Source organism: Chiloscyllium punctatum, chromosome 35 (assembly GCF_047496795.1).
Source record: "Chiloscyllium punctatum isolate Juve2018m chromosome 35, sChiPun1.3, whole genome shotgun sequence".
NCBI classification, from domain to species: Eukaryota; Metazoa; Chordata; class Chondrichthyes; order Orectolobiformes; family Hemiscylliidae; genus Chiloscyllium; species Chiloscyllium punctatum.
The window spans coordinates 18,889,151-18,915,580 of record NC_092773.1 but is presented as its reverse complement, the minus strand read 5'-3'; the positions used below and the strand labels follow the sequence as shown (position 1 = coordinate 18,915,580).

Below are 26,430 nucleotides of genomic sequence, written 5' to 3'. Positions count from 1 at the left end.
CATCATGTACAACTGGAAAAATCGCAACCATCATGCATGGTTCCAAAAATACAGATTTTAAAATGTAATGCCATTCCTCCATTCAGAGCAAATTGATTTAAAGTTGCATTTTCTTGTCTGAGTGTTGCAATTGACAAAGTGACACAATAACGTTCTTTGTTACGTACTTAAACACACCACATCCTCTCCTAGCACACGCCTAATTTATAGCTTTCACTGATCAAGAACCTGTGGTACATTCTCTTGATAATAGACTTCCGTTATGCCTCTGAAAGATAACATTACAATGGGTGTTCCACAATGCCTGAGGTACTGCAAGTCTCACAAACACACACACACATGCCGAAAAGAGTGAATGATTCAACTGTGAGAGCACACAATGTTTTATGTTACCAACAGGATACTTAAAACAGTATTTATAGCTCATGGATTGCTCTTAACTGTTAAAACATTAGTCACACGATGGGTTGTGCCAAATGAACTGTTCTCCAATTCTTTTCATAAACTGGAAATTGTACCAGGTTATAAATTCATAGAGGCATACAATATAGAAGCAGACCAATCAACCCATTGCGCCCATGCTAGCTCCAAAAAGAGCATTCATAATTTCCTCAACATCAAATTAAAAATTATTTATTCAAAATCCTAAAGTATTTGAGATCCCGACAACTTGAAGTTGAAAAAAAATTCTCAGATCTCCCCTCTAAATCTTTGTCAACCATTTTAAATAATAACCTCTGATTATTGATTCACTCACCAGCAGAAATGATTTTGCACTATCGACTCTTGTTTTCCTATTCGCACATGGGACATGTTTGTCGCTGGCATTTACTGCTTGTCCCCAGTTGCCCTTGAGAAGCTGGTGGTAAGCTACCTTGTTGAAGCCCTGCAGTTCACATCCTGTGGGTTGACTCACAATGCCGAGAATTTTGAGCCAGCAACACTGAAGAAACGTTGAAGTATTTCCAAGTCAGGACGGTGAGTGGCTTGGAGGGGAACTTACAGGGGGTCATGTTCCATTGTGTCAGCTGCCCTTAACTTTCTAGATGATACTGTACACACTGCTCTGACTGAGGGTCAGTGATAGAGAGAGTGGATGTTTGTGGATGTGGTGCCAATCAATTTATCCTGGATGGTGTCAAGCTTCTTGAGTGTTGTTGGAGCTGCACCCATCCAGGCAAGTGGGGAGTATTCCATCACAATCCTGATTTGTGCGTCATTGATAGTGCACAGGCTTTGTGGATTGAGGATGTGAGTTACCCACTGCAGTTTTCCTGGTCTATGACCTGCTCTTATAGTCACTGTGTTTTTGTGGTGAGTCCAGCTGAGCTTCCGATCAACAGTAACTCCCAGGATCTTGATAGCAGGGAATTCAGTGATGGTAACTGAGGGGGCATTGGTTAGATTGTCTCTTCTTGGCGATGGTCATTGCCTGACCATCCCCCATTTGTGTAGCACAAAATTGATCTGCTACTTTTCATCCCAAGCCCGGATACTGTCTAGATCTTGTTACCTTGCAAAGTAATTGAGGAGTCTGGACGGTGCTGAACATCTACAATTCTGACCTTATGATGGAAAAAAGGCCATTGATGAAGCAGCTGAAGACAGTTGGGCTGAGGACACTACCCTGAGAAACTCCTGCAAAGATGTCCTGGAGCCGACGTGACTGACCTCCAACGACCACATCCATCTTCCTCTGTGCCAGGTATGACTCCAATCAATGAAGTGTTTACCTCAATACTGATGAATTCCAGTTTTGGTAGGACTCCTTGAAGCCACACTCAGTCAAATACAGCCTTGCAGTGCTGTTACTCTTCCTGCACTTCTGGAATTCAGCTGTTTTGCCCATGTTTGAAGCAAAGATTGAATGAGGTTAAGAACTGAGTGGTCCTGGCGGAACCCCAACTGGAAATCAGTGTACATGTTATTGATAGTGCTGCCTGATAACACTGCTGATACCACCTTCCATCACTTCAGTGATGAGCCATGGGGCTGTCATTGGTCAGGTCTTGCTTTTTGTGCACAGAACATACCTGGGCAACTTTCTACATTGCTGGCAGATGCCAGTGTTGTAACTACTGAAAGAGCTTGGCTAAGGGAGTGGCAAGTTCTGGAGCATAAGTCTTCAGTAATATTGCTGGAATGTTGTGAGGGTTCATATCACATATAGTGAATCGATTTGGCTGAAGACTGGCGTCCATGATGCTGTGACCACTGGAGAAGGCAGAGATGGATCATCCACTCAGCATTTCTGGCTGCAGATTTCTGTGAATGAACATAGAACATAGAACATAGAAAAATACAGCGCAGTACAGGCCCTTCAGCCCTCGATGTTGCGCCGACCGAAGCCTACCTCACCTACACTAGCCCAATAACCTCCATATGCTTGTCCAATGCCCGCTTAAATGACCATAAAGAGGGAGAGTCCACCACTGCTACTGGCAGGGCATTCCATGAACTCACAACCCACTGAGTAAAAAATCTACCCCTAACATCTGTCCTATACCTACCACCCCTTAATTTAAAGCTGTGTCCCCTAGTAACAGCTGACTCCATACGCGGAAAAAGGTTCTCACTGTCAACCCTATCTAAACCCCTAATCATCTTGTACACCTCTATCAAATCTCCCCTAAACCTTCTTTTCTCCAATGAGAAAAGTCCCAAGTGCCTCAGCCTTTCCTCATACGATCTTCCTACCATGCCAGGCAACATCCTGGTAAACCTCCTCTGTACTCGTTCCAATGCCTCCACATCCTTCCTGTAGTATGGCGACCAAAACTGCACACAATACTCCAGATGAAGCCGCACCAGAGTCTTATACAACTGCAACATGACCTCAGGACTCCGGAACTCAATTCCTCTACCAATAAAGCCCAGTAAACCATATGCCTTCTTCACAGCACTATTTACCTGGGTGGCAACTTTCAAAGATCTGTGGACATGGACACCAAGATCCCTCTGCTCATCCACAAGTAGTCTACCATTAGCCCAGTAATCCATCTTCTTGTTACTCCTACCAAAGTGAATGACTTCACACTTGGCTACATTGAACTCCATAGTGATGTCAGGCAGCAGTGCTAACCACTGAGCCACTGTGCTGCCTTCTTGTTGGTTCCCTTACCACTTACTACACACCCAGTCTAGCAGCTATGTCCTTTTGGACCTGACCAGCTCAATCATTTGTGGTGCTACTGAGCCACTCTTGGTGGTGGACAGAGAAATCTCTCACGCAGAGTGCATTGAGCACCATTGTCATCCTCAGTGCTTGCTCAAAGTGTTTTTCAACATGGAGAATTCGTCATTTTTATCACTTCTTAACCTGCCCTGTTCTAAGGAGAACAGTTATACCTTTTCCAGTCTCTCCCTCTGGCTGTAGTCCCTCACCCCTCAGATCATAGTAATAATTTTCTGCTGTACTCCTTCAGAACCCTATGCCACTTACTTCTAGTGTATTGGCTATAGCTGTCCACAGTATGAAACAGTGATCAATAAAGAGCTAAGTCTTAAGAAGATTGCTTAACACATGAATGTTTGTCAAACTTCACACATTCATTCAATTCCTCACCTTTGCCTGAGACTTGTGTCACGAAGCAGTCAGCGGAAAATTGTTTCAACTCATCGTGTAATGATTCCACATCAAGGTCCATGTGTCGTGTGAACCCATATTCCCACAGAGGATATAAAGGAAGAGAGGGAGGGAGGTTCCTGAAGACCCAGCCATCAATGTTGAAGAGTTTAGACTTGGTAGAGAACTGAAGTATAGGGCTGTTGTTTTCCTGAAAAAGGTTTGCGGGAAAGAATGCACGTTTTAAAATCAAAGCAGGAAAGACAGACTTGAGAAATTCTGCAAGTTCAGATATCAGCAGCAGGCTTTTGAACAACCTCAAGGATAAAATGTGGGAGGCAAGCCAGGTTAAAATAATTAATTTACAAGATATGAATGAGGGGTTCAGCAGCATATGAGTTGAGACAGGGAATATCACAGAGGTGAAAATAAAAACTTGTAGAAAGGTGACAGAGAACTCAAATTTAGTGGAAACATAAATATAAATATAACAGGGCAGAAGTGGGTCCTGCAGATGTTGGAGATTAGAGTCAAGATTAGTATGGTGCTGGAAAAGCACTGTAGGTCAGGCAGCATCTGAGGAGCAGGAGAATCGATGTTTCAGGCAAAAGCCCTTCATCATAAATATAACAGCCAAGATTGTGCCCAGTCTTGTTCAACCTTATTGGGACTGGTGGTGAGGAAAAATAAGGCTAAATCTTACTTTTTTGGCTAAGTCTGAACTGCATCAAGGTTTTTGGAGAGATTTCCACCACAAGGGCCTTGTATGTTTTCTCATTGTATCTTATTAAATTTACTTGACATTAACTAAGTGCCTCCCCCCGACTGCAAACACCATGACCAGTTCTGGGCCCACCTTACCAGACACCGTTCCCAGAACAACTTGCCGATCAGAGGATAGCCACCAAAAGACCAGCACCCCCTAACCCTGTGCAATTTTTAAAACCAAACAATGTGTACCTGGAGGAACGTTGTCATATCAAAGCTGTCTTGCTCATGAAGGGGACAGATTGTAAACATTTCAGGAAGGGGAAGATGGCACTATGATTCCCTCTCACTTTGTCAAGCTACCACCCACATTACTGACAATGCATGGCCTCCGCACTGCCTCCTCAGCACACCTCACCACTATTCAAGCAGCACCATCCATGCCACCCACTTTCACCTCACTCATTAAAGATGAAGGCGGCCATAACAGTGCAAAGCAAGCCTGCTTGGGTGGATGGATGCCTGAAATTCAGCTGATCACTTCCTATGAGAAATAGTCCTGGTCCCGGTAGGAGAAAACCAGGACCGCCACTTCTGCATTCACATCCTGTTAAGTGAGTGAGTAACAAACTTCGTTCCACTGCGACTCTCACCTGAAACCCAGTGCCATTGTCGTTCGTTGCACATTACTTCAAAACCACTGGTTACAATGTCTTGTCTTTCATGTTGTGGGTCCAACCAGTATCTTAGCCACAGCTGCTGCCCTAGATGCCGTCTACACAATCTCGGAGAACAAGAGTACCATCAGCAATACTGCCTCCGGCAGTCTTCCCCATCAGCCCAGATACTGACACCTCGTTTGGAACGTTACGCCTAGAGAGTGTTTGAGCACAATCTTTTAAGCTCTTGACTGCAACAGTTCCACAGCTGGCTGAGGAAACAATGCCCCAGATCACTGGCACTCAGAGGACTGTCGGAGACCTGGCACTTGCTCAGCCACAGCTATGTGACGGTGGCAGTCAGGGACTTCATCAGCATGCACAGGAACAGGAGCAGCAGACAGTTATGTGGGTACAGTGAAGCTGCAGCGGTGCTATGAATTATGCAACTGTCTATTTGCCTCCAAAGACAGGTTGGTACAAGCCATGGAGAGCCTAGTTCAGCATCTTCAGGGTTTGCTGCTCTCTACTATCTTCACAATCAAAGACATGGGATGGGAACCTTGACACACACGCATGGGGTGGTCCATGAAGAACTAAGCTGAAGGGGGAAATGACATGCAGTCCCCTCAGAAGACTCCTCTTTGGACATGCCAGAGGTGGACAAGCCCTTCACCTCCATTCAGCCTATCCACCTCTGACAGCTCGAAGTTCATGCTGGGGATGGTCAACCTGCCTCTGACACCATCCAGACATAAACACTCTAGGGCCGCCCACCGAAACCTCCAGGGCCAACAGACTCCACTGCTGAGCCTGCTCCCTCCACATTTGCGATGGAACCAGGGATGACACTAAGATATCATGGGAGGGAGATGAAACAGAAAACCTACTGAGGCCACTTTCAGTGGCATATGTAAAAATGCACTGTCACTGATTTTGGACTTGTGTCAAAATGCCACTGATTTCACCTTACATTGGATTGCTTGCCTCTCTCTGTAGGCCCAGATGGCTTTGCAACAGCATCAGGCATCATTTCATGGCCACACGGACAATGTTCCATTGATGGAGGTCTGTGCAGAGAGCCTGCTGTATCGTCTTAAAGCAAGAAGAACAAGACATACACATGTCAAGTGTTCTCAAGCACACCCATGGTACTCCTGACCATAGATGAACACCCTTCTCCTGGCTGACCTGCTTTTCCTTATTCACCCATGCAGATATTGTTACTCCCTCTACAACTGCCATCCTCTCTTCCCCAATCCCCAGTGCCAAAAACTAACTTTATCGAGTCTTATTCTGCTGGGAACGGCTGCCACTGCACCCACCCCCAACTTCCCCAATGCCTTCTTTTTGCAGATACTCTCATCTAGAAGGGCCAGGGTAGCAGATATGTAGGAACACCACCTCAATATCCCCTCCAAGCCACTCACCACCCTGACTTGGAAATATATCACCATTCCTTTACTGTCGCTGGGTCAAATCTTGGAATTCCCTTCCTCATGGCATTGTGAATCAACCCACTGCAGGTGGCCTGCCACAGTTCAAGAAGGCAGCTCACGACTGCCTTCTCAACGGTAACTAGTGATGGGCAATAAATGCTGGCCAGCCACTGATGTCCATGTCCCACAAATGAATTTTATAAAATCTAGAGCCCTCCTCCCAGGGTGGCTCAGTGGTTAGCACTGTTGCCTCACAGCGCCAGGGACCTAGGTTCAATTCCCACCTCGGGTGACTGTCTGTGTGGAGTTTGCACATTCTCCCCGTGTCTGCGTGGGTTTCCTCTGGGTGCTCCAGTTTCCTCCCAGAGTCCAACGATGTGCAGGTCAGGTTAATTTGCAATGCTAAATTGCCCGTAATGTTAGGTTCATTAGTCAGGGGTAAATGTAGGGGAATGGGTCTGGGTGGGATATTCATTGGAGGGTCAGTGTGGACTTGTTGGGCCGAATGGCCTGCTTCCATACTGTAGGGAATCTAATCCCTCCTGAGAATGTCACATGTGGTTATTTGTTTGCTGCACATGCAGTTTGGTTTCTGCGAACACTGCTGGCACATGGTTAAGGTGCGAGATTAATGAGTTAGGTCCTTGATTAGTCAGAGGATCAAGGGTTCTGAGAAAGCAGGAGGATGCAGTTGATAAAGATATCAGCCATCGAGCAGACTCAATGAGGCATGTGGCCCAGTTCTACTTTTATATCTTATGGTGTTTTGGTCTTAACCATATATACATCAACAGGAACAGATAGGGATGAAATTATAACCTTCTGTTTGAAAAGGATAACTTCGCATCTATATTGGCTTCTATTATAAATGGTGTTAAAGTAGAAAATTTTGACCTTCACTTTGGAAAAAGCAATATTGAAAGTTAAGCTGAAACTCTATGCTTGTTGTGTAATGATGAGCATCATCTGTAACTGCTACATGTTATAAACATACATGTTCACATACGTGCTTGATTGTGAATAATCTTAACTAAAGTACACTCCCATTTTATGATCAAAAGGTGAATGCATTTTGTTCCTTTGATAAATCTCTTATGTCAGTGTAATATCCTGACTATATACGCACATAATTTTAAACTACCTATAGTCTAAGGCAGGGTTTCATATTTTGTTACATATTTATGTTGTTGCCTTGTTTGAGAATGAGACCATTTGGCTTTCTGATATTGCCAAAATTCAGTTACACAGGACAGCTGAGCCAACAGGGGGTGCCAATTGGCCTCATGTTGACAACAGCTCGACACCTGAACTTGCAGGAAGTGAGCAATCAATTCTGTTCACATTTCTTTACAATTAACTTGATGAAAGAGGATTTTTTTTATTGTAATGACAGAAGGAAGAGTTCCTAGTCTTTTAAAATCTGTTAGCCTACACTTCTAAATTTTTCACAAAAATACTTTGCGACTGAGAATCTGAAACGTGGTCTTTTTATTTAGTCCTATGAATGTTGCAGCAAGAGGTGACTGTGTGGAGTTTGCACATTCTCCCCGTGTCTGCGAATTTCCTCCGGGTGCTCTGGTTTCCTCCTACAGTTCAAAGATGTGCATGTTAGGTGAATTGGCCATTCTAAATTGCCCATAATGTTATGTGCATTAGTCAGATGGAAATGGGTCTGGGTGGGTTACTCTTTGGAGGGTCGGTGTGGACTTGTTGGGCCGAAGGGCCTATTTCCACACTGTAGGGAATCTAATCTAATCATCTAATCTAACCATGTGGTCCTTATGCACTGCACCAAATTTATTACGAAAGATGACCTTGCATAATTTCTTGATATTAACTCCTCCATAAAAATTTGCTCATATTCCCTGAGTACATTGAACCCAACACAATCTTAGGTTGGGCCAAATACCTGATCAGTTTGAAATTCTTAAAAGTTGCTTTTGAAAGAGAATTGTATTTATTTAGATGTAGCACAGACATTGCTGGAGGTACCTAAAAAAAGAAACCAAATCACTTCAAATCATTCGTTTTCCATTCAGGAAGTAGGCAGGAACCACATCAAGGATACTGCAGCTGAGATTCTAATCCTCGACTTGGTTTTGCTCATGAATTAATATACTGCCATCTCTCTGGCGTTGTTTCAAAATGATGGGGAATCCCTTTGTGTGAATGACAATGCAGAACTTTAGCCAACCAACTGTCTGCTCCTATCACGATCACTAGACATCTTAACTTATCACGGGACATCTTAACAGAATGCCAAGCAGCAGGGGAATGGCAAGCGAAGGGGCAGAAGACTAAATGATATTTCAGAGAACTGGAATGTCTAACCAATCTATTCACCCTGAACTTGACTAATGATGTTCCAAAAAATGTCCAAGGTGGCACCTATAGCATTAGGTACCAGCGTAGTTAAGGATTCTTTGGGGTCTGAGCATCAAGAGCACTCAGTGTCCTGTCACACAACCACCCTCTTCCAATTGACTAAAATGTAGTCGGGTGGAAATGGAAACAAGCCCATATTTGGGCACACAAGAGGAAAAGGATCTATACCCTCTTTCTAAATACTGAGGCCTGAGCTAACCCAATTTTACACTTTGGCATACTTCAAATTCATTTCATGTAATACAGTCAGTCAACCGGTGAAGAGGAGGATTTGTTGGAATAGCCAGAGGTTGTGATCTATGTTGGGATCAACAACATCAGAAGAAAGTGAAATGAAGCTTGGAAGCAGACTGATGAAGTTGTGTTGTAAATTGGAAAGCAGACTTCCAAAGTAGCAGTGTCCAGATTACCCAATCGTGCTATGCAGCTGTAAATATAGGACTGGAAGAACAGAGCAGATGAATGCATGGCTGAAGAGATGGTGCAGGAGGGAGGGCTTTAGATTTCTAAGGCTTTGGGAATGTTTCAGGGGGAGACAGTTCTCCACATGTTGGACAGGCTACACCTGAATAGGAATGGAACCGACATCCTCACTGGGAATTTTTCCAATGCTGTTGTGGTTCTGTTCGCCGAGCTGGGAATTTGTCTTGCAAATGTTTCGTCCCCTGTCCAGGTGACATCCTCAGTGCTTGGGAGCCTCCTGTGAAGCGCTTCTGTGCTGTTTTCTCTGGTATTTATAGTGGCCTGTCTCTGCCGCTTCCGGTTGTCAGTTTGAGCTGTCCACTGTAGTGGCCGGTATATTGGGTCCAGGTCGATGTGTTTGTTGATAGAGTCTGTGGATGAGTGCCATGCCTCTAGGAATTCCCTGGCTGTTCTCTGTTTGGCTTGCCCTATAATGGTAGTGTTGTCCCAGTCGAATTCATGTTGCTTGTCGTCTGTGTGTGTGGCTACTAAGGATAGCTGGTCGTGTCGTTTCGTGGCTAGTCGGTGTTCGTGTATACGGGTCGTTAACTGTCTTCCTGTTTGTCCGATGTAGTGTTTTCTGCAGTCCTTGCATGGGATTTTGTACACTACATTAGTTTTGCTCATAACAGCAACAAACCAACAGCCACGCTCAGACAACAACTCACCAGAACAAAGGACCCGATACCCAACATGAACAAAACTAACGTAGTGTACAAAATCCCATGCAAGGACTGCAGAAAACACTACATCGGACAAACAGGAAGACAGTTAACGACCCGTATACACGAACACCGACTAGCCACGAAACGACACGACCAGCTATCCTTAGTAGCCACACACACAGACAACAAGGGACAACACTACCATTATAGGGCAAGCCAAACAGAGAACAGCCAGGGAATTCCTAGAGGCATGGCACTCATCCACAGACTCATCGACCTGGACCCAATATACCGGCCACTACAGCAGACAGCTCGAACTGACAACCGGAAGCAGCAGAGACAGGCCACTATAAATACCGGAGAAAACAGCACAGAAGCGCTTCACAGGAGGCTCCCAAGCACTGAGGATGTCACCTAGACAGGGGACGAAACATTTGCAAGACAAATTCCCAGCTCGGCGAACAGAACCACAACAACGAGCACCCGAGCTACAAATCTTCTACCAAACTTTTTCCAATGCTGTTGGGGCAGATTTAATCGAAACTGGCAAGGGGATGTCATCTTTACCAGTAGTTTAGAAGGGAGAAAACCTGAAATTGGAATTAAGATGTTCAAACATGTGTGAGTGAGTTTGTATGAAAGAGGACACATACAAGATAAGAAAGAAATGAGTTTAGCAAGGCTAAAAGGAATATATTTTAATGCAAGGAGCCTTAGGAATAAAACATAAAAATGAGGGCACAGATATGCATGCCATAGAGTCACAGAGATGTACAGCACAGACCCAAACCCTTCTGTCCAACTCGTCCATGCGACCAGATATCCTAACCTAATCTAGTCCCATTTGCCAGCACCTTCCCCATCCAGGTGCCTTTTGAATGTTGTAATTGTACCAGCCTCCACCACTTCCTCTGACAGTTCATTCCACACACACACCACCCTCTGCATTAAAAAGTTTCCCCTCAGGTCTCTTTTACATCTTTCCCCTCTCACCTTAAACCTATGCCCTCTAGTTTTGGACTCCCCCCATGCAGGGAAAAGACCTTGTCTATTTATCCTATCCATGCCCCCCATAATTTTATAAACCTCTATAAGGTCACCCCTCAGACTCCAAAGCTCCAGGGAAAACAGCCCCAGTCTATTTAGCCTCTCCCTATAGCTCAAACCCTTCAAACTTGGCAAGATCACTGTTAATCTTTTCTGAACCCTATAGGAGGGAGACCAGAAATGCACATAACATTCCAAAAGTGGACAAACCAGTGGCCTGCATAGCCACAACATGACCTCCCAACTCCTTTACTCAGTGTTCTGACCAGTAAAGGAAAGCATATCAAATGCCTTCTTCATTATCCTACCTACCTGCGATTTCACTTGCAAGGAACTATGAACCTTCGTTCCAATGTCTCTTTGTTCAACAACACTCCCCAGGACTTAACCATTAAGTGAAAAGTGCTGCCTGATTTGACTTACCAAAATGCAACACCTCATTGTACACATTGGAACCAATGACATAGGAAGAGAAAAGGATGAGGTTCTGAAGGGAGAATATAAAAATTTATGCATGCATTTAAAAAGGTCCTCGAGAGTAGAAATTTCTGGATTAATCCCGGCGCTATGAGTTAGTGAGGGCAGGAATAGGAGGATAGAGCAGATTAATGTGTGGCTGAGGAGCTGGTGTATGGGAGAAGGATTCACATTTTTGGATCATCGGAATCTCTTTCGGGGTAGAAGTGATCTGTACAAGAAGGACGGATTGCACCTGAGTTGGAAGGGGGCTAATATACTGGCAGGAAGATTTGTGAGAGCTACTCGGGAGGATTTAAACGAGTAAGGTGGGGAGATAGTGAGAAAAGAGATCAATCTGAGACAGGAACAGTTGAGAAAAGAAGCGAGTCAAACAGTCGGGGCAGGCAGGAACAAAGCAGAGAACAAGGTAGGACTGATTAATTAAACTGCATTTATTTCAATGCAAGAGACCTAATAGGGAAGGCAGATGAACTCAGGGTATGGCTCGGAACATGGGACTGGGCTATCATAGCAATCACAGAAATGTGGCTCAGGGATGGACAGGACTGGCAGCTTAATATTCCCAGATACAAATGGTATAGGAAGGATAGAAGGGGAGGCAAGAGAGGAGGCGGAGTGGTATTTTTTGATAAAGGATAGCATTACAGCTGTAATTTGGAGATGCTGGTGTTAGAATGGGGTGTGCAAAGTTAAAAGTCACACAACACCAGGTTATAGTCCAACAGGTTTAATTGGAAGCACTAGCTTTCAGAGCGCCGCTCCTTCATCAGGTGGTCCTTCATCAGCTGTACTGAGGGAGGATATTCCTGGGAATTATCCAGGGAAGTTATTTGGGTGGAATTAAGAAATAAGAAAGGGACGATCACCTGATTGTGATTGTGTGACAGACCCCCTAATAGCAGGAAATTGAGAAGCAAATTTGTAAGGAGATTTCAGTTATCTGAAAGAATAATAGGGTGGTTATGGAAGGGGATTTTTAACTTTCCAAACATAGACTGGTTAAGAAAAAGAAGTAAGCATTTGTCACGTATAGACAGGATAAATCGAGTGAATCCTTAGACGAGTATAAAGGCAGGATGAATATACTTAAAAGGGAAATCAGGAGGGCAAAAAGGGGACATGAGTTAGCTTTGGCAAATATGGTTAAGGAAAATCCAAAGGGTTTTTATAAATACATTAAGGACAAAAGGGTAACTAGAGAGAAAATAGGGCCTCTCAAAGATCAGCAAGGCAGCCTTTGTGTGGAGCAGCAGGAGATGGGGGAGATATTAAATGAATATTTGGCATCAATGTTTACTGTGGGAAAGTATATTGAAGACATAGAATGTAGGGAAATAGATGGTGACATCTTGAAAAATATCTATATTACACAGGAGAAAGTGCTGGATGTCTTGAAATGCATAAAGGTGGATAAATCTCCAGTACACTAGAACTCTGTGGGAAGCTAGGGAAGTGATTGCTGGGCCCCTTGCTGAGATATTTCCATCATCGATAGTAACAGGTGAGGTGCCGGAAGACTCGAGGCTGGCTAACATGGTACCGCTATTTAAGAAAGGTGGTAAGGACAAGCCAGGGAATTATAGACCGGTGAGCCTGATGTTGGTGGTGGGCAAGTTGTTGGAGGGAATCCTGAGGCACATGATTTACATGTATTTGGAAAAGCAAGGACTGATTAGGGGTAGTTAACATGGTCTCCTTCCTATCAGAAGGATGTTGTGAAACTTGAAAGGGCTCAGAAAAGATTTACAAGGACATTGACAGGGTTGGAGGATTTGAGCTGTAGGGAGAAGTTGAACAGGCTGGGGCTGTTTTCCCTGGAGTGTTGGAGTCTGAATGGTGATCTCATAGAGCTTTAAAAAATCATGAGGGGGCATGGATAAGATAAATAGACAAAGTCTTTTCCCTGGTGTGGGGGAGTCCAGAATTAGAGGGCATAGGTTTGGTTTAAGGGGAAAAGATATAAAAGAGACCTAAGGGGCAACTGTTTCACGCAGAGGGTGGTACGTGTATGGAATGAGCTTCCAGAGGAACTGGTGGAGGCTGGTACAATTGCAACATTTAAAAGGCATCTGGATGGGTACATGAATAGGAAGAGTTTGGAGAGATATGGGCCATGTGCTGGCAAATGGATCTAGATTAGGTTGGGATATCTAGTCAGCATGGATGAGTTTGACCAAAGGGTCTGTTTCCATGCTGTACATCTCTATGACTCTATGACCTCACATTTATCTAAATTAAACTCCATCTGCCACTCCTCGGCCCATTGGCCCATCTGATAAAGGTCCTGTTGTACTTTGAGGTAACCTTCTTTGCTGTCCACTGCACCTCCAATTTTGGTGTCATCTGCAAACTTATTAACTATATCTCCTATGTTCACATTTAAGTCATTTGTACTTTTATTCTTATATAAGAAGCAAGCGGGTAACCAGAGAACGGATTGGTCCACTAAAGGATAATGAAGAAAGGCTGTGTGTCGAACATGAGAGAATGGTTATTTTGCATCAATATTCACTGAGGAGAGGGACATGGTGAATGTTGAGATTAGAGATAGAAGTTTGATTAGTCTGGATTGCATTGACTTAAGTAGGGAAGATGTGTTGGGTAGGCTAGAGGTTATTAAAGTGGACAAATCTCCAGGACTGGATGGGATCTAACCCAGGTTGCTGAGGGAGGCAAGAGAGGAAATAGTTGGGGCCCTGACAGATATTTTTGTTGCATCCTTAAATACAGGTGAGGTGCCGGAGGGTTGCTCATGTTGTCCCCTTTTACAAGAAGGTAGCAGGGATATTCTGGTTAACCACAGAGCAGTGAGCCTGACCATCAGTGGTGGGAAAGTTGCTGGAGAAGGTACTGAGGGATAGGATCTATTTATATTTAGAAAACAATGGGCTTATCAGTGATAAGCAACATGGTTTTGTGCAGGGGAGATTGTGTCTTACCAACTTAATAGAGTTCTTTGAAGAGGTGACCAAGTTGATAGATGAAGGAAGGGCTGTAGATGTCATATACATGGACTTTAGTAAGGTGCTTGAGAAGGTTCCCCATGGTAAGTTAACAGAGAAAGTGAAGTCACATGGTGTGCAGAGTGTTCTAGCTAGTTGGATAAAGAATTGATTGAGCAACAGGAGACAGACAGTAAGAGTTGAAGGTAGTTTCTCGAAATGGAGAAAGGTGACCAGTGGTGTTCCACAGGGATCAGTGCTGGTGCCAGTGTTGTTTGTGATACACATAAATGATCTAGAAGAGGGCACTGTTGTTATGATCAGCAAGTTTGTAGATGACACGAAGATTGGTGGAGTAGCAGAAAGCATAAGAGACTGTCAGAGAATACAGGAGGATATAGATAGATTGGAGAGTTGGGCAGAGAAGTGACAGATGGAGTTCAATCCAGGCAAATGTGAGGTGATGCATTTTGAGAAGTCTAATTATAGAGCAAATTATACAGTAAACGGAAGAGCCTTGGGAAAAGTTGATGAGCAGAGAAATCTGGGAGTTCAGGTTCATTGTACCCTGAAGGTTGCCACACAGGTGGATCGAGTGGTCAAGAAGGCATATGGTATGCGTGTCTTCATCAGACGGGGTATTGAGTATAAACGCTGGTAGGTCATGTTAACATTGTGCATGACTTTGGTTCAGCTGTATTTCGAGTATTGTGTACAGTTCTGGTCACCACATTACCAAAAAGATGTGGACACTTTGGAGAGGGTGCAGAGAAGGTGTACGAGGATGTTGCCTGGTATGGAAGGTGCTAGCTATGAAGAATGGTTGAGTTGGTTAGGATTGTTTTCATTAGAAAAAAGGAGATTGAAGGGGACCTGACTGAGGTCTACAAAATCATGAAAGGTATAGACAGGGTGGACAGAGATGAATATTTTCCCAGTTTGAAGGATTCAATAACGAGAGGTTACACTTTCAAGGTGAGAGGTGAAAGGTTTAAGGGGGATACACGCGACATGAACTTTACACAGAGGGTGGTAGGTGCCTGGAACGCGTTGCCAGCACAGGTGCTAAAGGCAGGCATGGTAGATTCATTTAAGGTGCATCTGGACAGATGCATGAGTAGGTGGAGAGCAGAGGGATACAGATGCTTAGGAATTGGGCGACAGGTTTAAACAGTAGATTTGGATCAGCTCAGGCTTGGAGGGTGGAAGGTCTTGTTCCTGAGCTGTAAATTTTCTTTGTTCTTTGTTCTATGATGAAAAGCAGTGAACCCAGCACCGATCCTTGTGGCATATCACTGGCCACTGGCCTCCAGTCTGAAAGGCAACCCTCCACCACTACCCTCTTTCTTCTTCTTTCAAGCCAGTTCTGAATCCAAATGGCTAGTTCTCTCTGTATTTCATGCGACCTAATCTTGCTAACCAGTCTACCATGATGAACTTTGTCGAACGTCGTACCGATGTCGGAGTATTATACCATAACTATGACTAAGACTTGGCTGAAAGATGGGAAAGATTGTCAGAGCAATATTTCAGGTTATACCAGAGTCAGGTGAAATGCAGAGGGGCATAGAAGGGGGTGCGGGGGGGTTGCAATATTGACTGAGCTATTCATTACATCAATGATGGGGGATGATTTCATGGAAGGATCATCATATGAGGCCACATGGCGAGAAGTAAAAATCACAAAAGGAGAAAAAAACACTATTCATTGGGTACTCTCGGTCCCCAACAGTCAGAGAGAACCAGAGAGTCAAATTTCATCAACGTTCAGGAGGGAAACATCTTGGACATAATGACTGTAATTCAGTTAGATTTATGATAGCTGTCTTAAAGAAGAAAGATGGGCCCAGAATAAAGGTTCGAAACCAGGGAGAGGCTAATTTTACTGAGATAAGATTTTGCTCAGATGGCTGGGGAACAGCTACTTTCAGATCAAACTTATTAAGAGCAGTGGGAGGCATTCAAGAAGGAAATAGTAAAAGTATAAGGCAACTAAGTTCCTGGGAAGACAAAGGATTGGATCAAGGCCGAAGAACTCTGAAGGTCAAGGTCTGAAGGATGAAGATAAAAGGAGAAGCTTGTGGGCTCAATACAACAGAGTTCCTACATGGTATAAAAAGCACAGGGAAGAACTTAGCAAGGAAATTAAGAAATTCAAGAGAATGCATGAGAAAGCCCTGGCTGGTCAAATAAAAGAAATGCCAAATGGTTTTGCCATGATGCTGCTCCTTTAACAAGGTAATGGGTTTTTCTTCAGAGAGGTCGTAAAAGCAGCGATTCTGAAATGTCTGGTTTAGATGGGTTTTAGGGCCAATTTGATTATAGCTAACAGATACTGCCTCAGGAAAAGGCTTTCAAGGTAAAGTAAAACACTTGTACAATGAAAAGGGAGTGGCCAGTTCTTCCAACTCAGCTTTACTGTGGTTTGGTTTGGTTTGGTTTTTATCTGTCTGGCTGTTCAGTGAAAGCAGTCAGGCAGTTTTGAGGCTGCTGATCAAAGAAACAGATACATGGAAGAGGGTGTTTTATATTGCTATCTCTCTCTCTCTCTCCTGAAAGACCCTATCTTATCTTTGGTGCTAAGCAGTGTTTATGGGGATTGTTGTAGGTACAGCATCATTAAATTAGGATAATCTGTTGGATTTTCAGATAGGTTAAGTTATTCTGTATTCTCTTCTCTTTGTTTTTCATTCGGTAATCTTGTAAATGAATTCTGTTTTGTTTAAAACCAAGTGATTTGACCATTTGCATTCCTCTTGGAATATCTGTGTTATACTTGCTGAAAGGAACTAGCAAAGTTAGGATCTAGGCTACTTTCTTGAAATGCTCTGAGGGGGTCTGGCCTAGTCCATAACAGATTGGGGGCTCATCTGGGATTTGTTCTATCGTTACAAATTGGGATTAGGATTGCTGGGCTCAAAGGCTGCGAATGGTAGGTGTTCGTGTCTTTTGTTGATTTCAGTTGGTTTAAACTGTGCTTGGGATTACAATGGCTCTTTCAGTCACAAAGAGATTTCTGGGGGTGGAAGAAGTGACTTCAGGGTATTTGTAAAAGTTGATTAGGGGCATGCTGCTGGAATTAGCAGACAAATGGAGCTGCAGCTGCCTCCTTCCATGAAGAAAGGAAAGATAATTACAGCATTTAAATTTGATGGAAACGCACCAGAATCTTTCGAGATGGCAAAAATTGAGTTGAAAATGAAGCATCTTGAGTTAGAGGCAAAAGACAAGGAAAGGGCAACAAAAATGAAACAGTTTGAATTGCAATTAAAAGCAGAGGCAAGAGAAGAAGAACAAATAACTTTAGCAAAACAAAAAGAAAAAGACAGAAAGGACAGCGAGAGAGGAAAGGAAGAAAAAGAGGGAGTTTGAATTTCATCAATTGGCACTTAGACAGGAAAGGCAAAAGTGAGGACAGCAGATGCTGGAGATTAACGTCGAGAATGTGGTGCTGGAAAAGCACAGCAGGTCAGGCAACATTCGAGGAGCAGGAGAATCGACATTTTGGGCAAAAGCCCTTAATGAGGAATGAGGCTGTGAACTGAGGGGGTGGTAAGATAAATGGGATGGGGGTATTGGGCTGGGGGGAAAGTGGCTGAGAGTGCAATAGGTAGATGGAGGTGGGGTGAAGGTGATAGGTCAGAGGGCAGGGTGGAGCAGATAGGTGGGAAGGAAAGTGGACAGGTATGACAGGTTATGAGGGTGCTGCCAAGTTGGAAAATTAGATCTAGGATAAGGTGGGGGGAGGAGAAATGAGGAAACTGGTGAAATCCACATTGATGTCGTGGGGTTGGAGGGTCCCGAAGCCGAAGATGATGGGCTCTTCCTCCAGACATCAGATGGTTAGGGAGTGGCGATGGAGGAGGCCCAGGACCTGCATCTCCTTGGTGGAGTGGGAGGGGGAGTTGAAGTGTTCAGCCTTCATGGGATTGGTTGGTGCGGGTGTCCCAGAGCTGTTCTCTGAAGTGCTCTGCGAATAGCCAGGAAAGTCAGCTTAAAAGGATGGAGATGAAGACTGAAGGCAAACTTAGTGAAGAATGGAGGGAGGATGAGCAAACATATCGCTGCCATGGGCCGAGTAGAATCTGTTTAAATATCTTCAAGCATTGCCTAAATTTGAGGAGAAGGATGCGAAAACCTTTTTCATCTCATTTGAAAAGGTGGCTAAACAAATGCGGTGGCCAAGCAAAACATGTAGGTAGGGCTAGTGAGGTATTTGCATCACTATAAGAGGAGGGATCTGGGGCATCTTAACATCATCTTAATGCATACGAGCTTATGCCAGAAGCCTACAGACAATGTTTTAAGAATCTAAGCAGGGACCCTAGTCAAATCTACATTGAGTTTGAAATAATCAAACAAAGTAATTTTGAGAGGTGGATAAGGTGGGTCAAAAACAGAGCAAACCTATGACGCTCTTCGAGAGACAATTATTTTGGAGGAGTTCAAAAATTCACTTCCTGAAGTAGTGAGAGCTCATGTGGAAAAGCAGAGAGTTTGAACAGCAAGATTAGGAGCTGGAATGGCTGCTGATTATGAGTTGGTCCATCAATGAAAGTTTGGCATCCCAAATAAATTTCAATCCATGAGAGGTGTAAATTGAGGAAAAGAGAAATCCTCACAGTCTAAGGGAAAGGCAGATCTCAGGGAGGGCCAAAAGGATAAAATGAAAACCCTTGAAGGTGAACCAGAAGTTAAAAAAGTTCCGATGTTTTCACTGCAATAAAATAGGCCACAGTATTGATGAATTAGGAAAAGCATTGGGAAGCCAGATGTAGGAAAACAGGATAAGCCAGTGAATTTTGTTGGAGTGGTAATGGAAAGGGCAGTGGAGGCTAGAAAGCTGCACCAGAATGTAAAAGAGGTTACAATATTAAGAGATACAGGATCCTCTCAATCAGTGGTGTTGGAAGATGAGGAGATATGTATCTCTGAAGGACTATTGCCAGAAAAGGTGCAAGTCATGGGAAATAATGGTGAGACAAGGAGCACTCCATTATGTAGAGTGAGGTTAAAGTGTCCAGTGAAGAGTAGGGAAGTCATGGTAGGAGTACTGGACAAACTCTCAGCTCTGGGAATACAATTTGTCCTTGCCAATGATATAGCTGGTTCACAGGTAGGATTGCTGGCTACTGTGGTTTAAAAGCCAATGGAAACTCAACTCAACTATTGTAGGACACATATCCTCAGAATTTTCCTGACTTTGTTTTAATGAGGTCACAAAGTCACCAATTGAAACAGGAGAGATCAAACAATATAGAGAAGAAAGTTGAAGTGGAATTAGCAAAGACCCTGTTTGATCAGATGGTTGAGACAAGCCAGGAGCAAATACATGACAAAGCAGACATCATTAGCTCAGATAAATTAACTGAGTTACAGCAGAAAGATAAATATTTAAAGCAATTGTCTCAAAAGGCACACCCAGAAAAAGAATCTGAATGTATCTCTGAATGTTATTATCTTAAAAATGGTGTCCTAATGAGGAAATGGAGACCATCACATATTTCGGCAGATGAGATGGGCAGGAGTTCATCAAGTCATATTGCCAGTGGGTTATAGAATGGAAATGTTGTGAGTGCCGCATGACTTACCAGGAGGGGATCATTTAAGAGTGGGAAAACCTCAAGCTAAAATACATAAGCATTTATCCTGGTCACCACACAATAGAACGACTGTGATTGCAGTAGAGAGGTGCAGATGAGATAACCTGAGTGGTGCATTGGCTAGAGGGTCAATCTGAGATATGAGGAAAGATTGGGTCGGCTCAGGTTGTTTTGCCTTGGAGCAGCAAAAGTTGAAAGGGGACCTTTTCGAGATGTATAAGATTATGAGGGGCATAGACAGAGTGATTAGGAATTCCCATTAATCACCAGGGGGCATAGGTTTAATAAGGCTCAGAGAAGAGCTGAGGAGAAACTTTTTTCATTCAGTGAGTTGTGGAAATCAAGAACTCACTACCTGGATGAGTGATTGAGTCAGAAACTCTTGTAACAGTTCAGCCGTATTTCAATCTTCACTTGTGTTTCCATCGCTTCCAGGGCTACATGGGCCAAGGGCTAGAAAATGAGATTAATGTTGCCGGATCTTTGTCAGCTGACATGGACAAACGATGGACTTTATGGCCTCCTTCTGTGCTGTGTGTGAGGCTTTGAGAACAATTTTGGACTGGTGGTAGCATTCTAATTGCAAATCAACCAGAGAATCATCAGGATTGGAGGTTGAAGGAGAGGATCATATGGGATGGGGTAGTATATAGGGAGTTTGGGTGGAAGGCAAGAGATAAGGGGAAGAATCAGAGACCATGAGGTCAGTTGGGGTTGTGAACACTATGAGCTTACTTTCAATGTTAATTCCTAATGAGCACACCAGACTCAGGTCGGGTAGTTTGAAAAAGCTAACATTAGGTGACAGTATGAAAGTCTTATTGACTGAGTGCAGTTTCAATTTCCTCTTGGTCTCAGATATATCCATTTAACAGGCTTTGGAAAGTCCAAATGATGGGTGCTACATAGCCGGATTAATAGTGCAAAATAGAACAATATGCATGAAGAAACAGGTTCTAAAATATTGATACATTTAATCCGTAATGAAACAAATCATATCGCATTATGTTGCGCTGAAATGAGGCGCTTTTGCACAGATTTCTGGGTATGTGCTTTACCCACCCCATTCAAATCTGGAACTAAGAATTTCATGGCTCTTTCCTCACCAAGAATACAGTGGTATTAAACTGATTTGATTCCGAGAGGTACACGTTGCTACTGCACATGCTGTCTCCCACTGAGGGAGATAGTGGATTTAGCTTGAAAGGAGAGGACAACGTTTATTTCTGGTATTCTACTCTGATATTTTGTTCATCGTCAGAATTTCAGACCATCGGTGCACCATCGAGAGCATTCTGTCTGGATGTATCTCTACGTGATACGGCAACAGGACCAGTCAGGTTCGGAGACAGTTACAGAGAGTGGGAACTCAGCTCGGACAATCACAAAGGCCAATCTCCCATCTATAGAATCCATCTACCAGGCTTGCTTCCAAGGAAAGGCCACCAGCATTCTCAAAGATCTATCCCACCTTGGCAACATTTCTACACAACCTCTACCGTCAGGGAGAAGGTACAGAAGCCTGAACATACACACCAGCCGGTTTTGTAACAGTTTCTACCGGACTGTTGTTAGAATACTGAATGGACTCATAAACTCTTAACATTCGCCTGTACCTGTGTTTTTGTTTTTGCCGTCGTTTACCTATCATTTACTTATCTATGCTACTTAACTCTGTGATCGGCCTGGATTGCTCATAAGACAAAGCTTTTCACTGTGCCTCGGTACACGTGACAATAAATTCAATTCAATTCAATTCAATCCAATTCAATACCATAGGCATAACCTCCTCACTCATTTATTATTTTTCCTGCTCCTACATTCACTGAAATCTAACAGGTAATGTTGAGAAAGTGGAGTGGCTGCAGGGCTTGGACAAGGGTAGGACAAGGAAGTGGTAGATGGAATACAATGTGAGAAAGTGTGAGGTTATGGACTTTGGTAGGAAGAATAGAGGCATAAACCATTTTCTACATAGGGAAAGGCTTCGGAAATCAGAAGCACAAAGGGAATTAGGAGTCTTTGTTCTGGATTCTTTTAAAGTTAACATGCAAGTTCAGTTGGCAGTTCGGAAGGCAAATGCCATGTTAGCATTCATCTCAAGAGGGCTACAATACAAGAGCAAAGATGTACAGCTGAGGCTGAATAAGGCTCTGGTCAGACCACATTTGGAATATGCTGAGAAGTTTTGGGCCTCATATCTAAGGAAAGGTATGCTGGTGTTGCAGGCAGGGTTTACAAGAAAGAGTCAAGATTAGTGTAGTGCTGGAAAAGTACAGCATTTTCTGAGGAGCAGGAAAATCGATGTTTTAGGCTTTTTCCCGAAACATCAATTTTCCTGCTCCTCGGATGTTACCTGACCTGTTGTGCTTTTCCAGCACCACTCTAATCTTGACTCTGATCTCCAGCATCTGCAGTCCTCATTTTCACCAGTTAACAAGAAAGACCCCAGGAATGAAAGGCTTGTCACATGAGAAGTGGTTGAGGACTCTGTGTCTAGACACTGTGAAGCTTTGAAGAATTGTGTGGGAAATCTCATTGAACCTTACAGAATACCATAAAACCTCGATAGACTGGACACAGAGAGATATTTCCACTGGTAGGAGAGACTAGGACCTGAGGGCACCGCCACAGAGAGAAGGCACGACCTTTGAGATGAGGTGGAATATCTTGATCCAGGGGGTGGCAAATCTGTGGAACTCAGTGCCACAGTCAGCTATGGAGGCCAAGTGAGTGAGTGTATTTAAGGCAGAGATAGAGGGGTTCTTGATTAGTCAGGAGATCCAAGAAGGTAGGAGAATGGGGTTGAGAAAGAGATCGGTCATGACTGAATAGCAGACCAGACTCCATGCCTAATTGTATTTCCCTGTTGATAATCTTCCAGAATATGTGACTGACCTATCCACTATCTTAATAGTCTGTTGTATCTTTGAAAAGAAATCCCTTACCTGTATAGTTTCAGCTCATTTGCTTTCATGTGATTTGGAACTTTCTGCCCTTTATGAAGATATTGCATGAAATACAGAATAATCTTCTGCTCCTAAAAGAGTGCTGAGTCCAAAGTGACTGTCTCCAAACAAAACACCTTTCATGCTTCAACCTTGATTCATTTATCAGCCAGTTGATGTCAGCACATCAACAATTGATATTGATCATCAAATATTGATCCAACAATTATGTTACTTGGGTTATCATCTGACGTGTGTTTTAAATATTTTGGAAATCAGTTAAAATTTAGTTAAAAATACAAACTGCTGACTAAAGACTGACAAGAAGTTCAAAAAGAACAAAATCACCAATTTCTCTCTTTAAGCGTGTGAGAAGAACATGGGAAGAGTGTAAAATTGTAGGGATTCTTCTTCTTCTTAAATAAAGGGTACTACGCCAAGGGTGACTAGGAGCAGAGAAACCTTGATGTATAGTGTACATCAGTCATCAAAAGTGGCAGGACAGGCACAGAAAACAATCAATATGGCATGCAGTATCCTAAGCTTCATTCATGAGAGTATAGAGTACAAAAGCAAGGATGTTATGCTGAATTTGTATGAGACATTATTGAAACCTCAGCTGGATTATTGATCCAGTGTGAGGACACACTGAGGAAGGATGTGAATGCATGAGGGAGAGTCCAGAAGTGATTTACAAAAATGGTTCCAGTGATGAGAACCTTCAGCTACAAAGATAAATCGCTGAAGTTAGGACTATTCCTCTTAGAGAGGAGATGGCTAAGAGGAGATCTGATTGAAGTTTTTGGAGTCATGAAGGGTCTGGACAAAGGAGGGAGAAACTATTCCTCCTTGTACATGGATCAAGAAAGAAAAGCCACAAATTTAAAGCAATTTGCAAAAGAAGCAAATGAAAAACAAGATCTTTTTTCACACAGCAGGTATTTAAGGGGTTAGAATGCATTGCTTGGAAGTGTGGAAGTAGAAATTTCAATCAAGGCTTTCAAACGGACATTAGATAATGATGGTAAAAAGAAAATGACTGGCAATTTTATTTGCTTAGCTGGTGCACATACTGTTATGAAGTTGTAGATGTGTACTGTACCTTTTAGGGGAGCTGAAATTTCTGGCTGGTGCACAGTGTGCTAAAAGATTTAAAAATGTAACATTTGATTGACACAAATAGCTGGTGAACATTGCCATGGTACAAAAACAAATTCAAATTCAGCAGTTTAAATTATGCCCCAGCCACCAAAATCCAATCAAATTTGAATTTTACTTTTTTGAATGACATCAAACCAATGAAATGATCTGATGTTTTGGGGTATAACATAGGAATTATGAACAGTTAGAGGGGGAACAGCAAAGAGCTGCCAAGCACCAACATAACAGCCAGCAGAATAGCTCTCTGAAAGGTACCTGTCCATAAGAAATTTGTGCAGCAAAACATCAAAGCCGACCAAGAGAAATCTGCAGAGAAAGTTCGACATCTGAAGACAATAATTGGGTTTGAAATTGATTTTGCCATAAATTTAAGACGGCATGTATCAGACCAGTATTGTAGAGTGGGTGGGGGATATAAATAGGCTTAAAAGAAAGGAGTTAAAAATATTTGTTGTTTATTGTTCTCATTTGGACTTAAAGAATAAAATTGTTACATTTTTTTCTTTAAATAATGGTATTTGGGATTATTCTTTGCCACTTGAAATTTTACAGATTAAGGCACAAGGTGAGCATTTCGGTATGGCTGGTTTAAATTAGCAGAGGGGTTTACCCCATGTTGTAACAATACGATGGGCCAAATGGCCTCTTTCTGCAATACAACAGTTCTGTGACTCAGTGATATTTTTGGGAGGTTGCTGTGCACAAATTGGCTGCCACAATTTTTGACAGTACCGACAGTTCAAAATTTACATCAATGCAGGTGAAGCACTTGGGGAAATCCTTAGGTTGTGAAAATTAATTCCAAATATTTTTTTTCTCTCGATCAAAGGTATGTTTTGCTGTTTCAGGCAACTGTGCAGTAACTCTCATTCATGTTTGTGATGGTGATTAAATTAAGCCAGTGGAGGCAAATCAACGGGAACTTTCTATTGTGTATATGCTTGACATAGATACCAAGAGATAAACTTCTTCTTTGGATAAAAATGCTTAAGTAGAATGGGGGAAGTAAATACGTACTGTTAAAGATGACCTTCATTCTTGTGATTCACAATATCTGCAAAGGATACAATATGGAAACAAATTAGAATCATGGATCATTTCAATGGTTCTAATCATGACATTTTAACTAAATTTCAATTCAACACACCTACATTTTGCAACAAAATGTAACCATATGTAGTTAAAAGTTTTAAAATTGTATGCTGAAACTTTGAAATAAAGACAGAAAACACTAGCACTTGGAAATAAAGACAGAAAACACTAGAACCACAAATAGATCAGGTATTATCTGTGAGCAAAGCAATAGTGGGTTAATATTTCAGGTCATTAGCTGTTCTTTTCTGTTCTTATTACCATATATTATAAAATTAAGCTACACTTGTACATTTCGACCATGCTTGTCCATGAGACGTGGCCATTGCAGGAGCCTGAAAGGTTCCCCAAGGTGATGGACAAAGTACAGACAAGTGTAAATGGATAATTTTGCATGAAACTGTACTTCTGGTCAGAAGTTATTTCTTAGCCGCATTTGTTGCTGAGGAGTTCAGGAGAACGAACGGAAACTATCAGAAAAAAATGCTGGAGAGAGACAGTCTGTGATTGGAGGATCAAAGAATGGTGCAACACAAGCGATTCACTCAGCTCAAATCCAGGAGCCGCATCAATGAGTCTGCAGCAGAAGGACTGAAAGGGCTCAGGAAGACAATGGCTTGGAGTGGACACCAATGAATGTTGGGCCAGTGACAGTGTTGGCATGAGAACTGAGAAGGCTGTGAGGGGTGGGGGAGAGGAGTTTGGCAAACTATGATGGATCTGAAAGGTGTAGGTTTGAGGGACTGGGAGAGATGGGTGAGTGAATAACTGGGTTGAGTTCGTGGCAAGTCAGTGGGATTGAGCTGGATTCAAATCCACCCTTCTGGCTTTTTCCCTCCTCTGAACCTCTACCATCAACTAACCATCCATTGACTCCCTTCTGATGCAAAAACCTGTCCACAAAATAGGCTGAGAGAGGAGGAATACCTGGGTTAAAAGGTAAGCTAGTCATGACCCTCAGTTTGAGGTGAATTCTACAGAAGTCAGCTTGGACCATGCCTCCCACCAGAGGTAAACAAATTTTGCATAGTCATGTGTTATGGACTAGGCCAAACCACTCAAAACATTCTTAAGCAGGCAGCCCAGACCATTACTTTGCAATTTGTTTCAGTAGGTGTACAGTGAAAAGTTAGCTAGGTTGACTACTAGGTTTTGAAACAGATAAAATATTTATTCACAAAATTACACAGTGAAACACAAAGAACAGAATAAAGAACTCCTACAGAACTTAAGTCTATCCAAATGACACTTTATTTGCTGTTCCGAATATACAC

At 42.9% G+C, this 26,430-nt stretch overlaps 1 long non-coding RNA gene across 1 annotated transcript; it reads right to left on the bottom strand.

Annotated features, from left to right (window-relative positions):
• Positions 1-1,654: 1,654 nt before the first annotated feature.
• LOC140459728 (uncharacterized) lies at positions 1,655-25,098 on the bottom strand. The gene is made up of 3 exons (XR_011953854.1): positions 25,082-25,098; positions 3,566-3,776; positions 1,655-2,265 (listed from the first exon to the last, which is right to left on the bottom strand). It is a non-coding gene; the product is annotated as an uncharacterized lncRNA (long non-coding RNA).
• Positions 25,099-26,430: the final 1,332 nt, after the last annotated feature.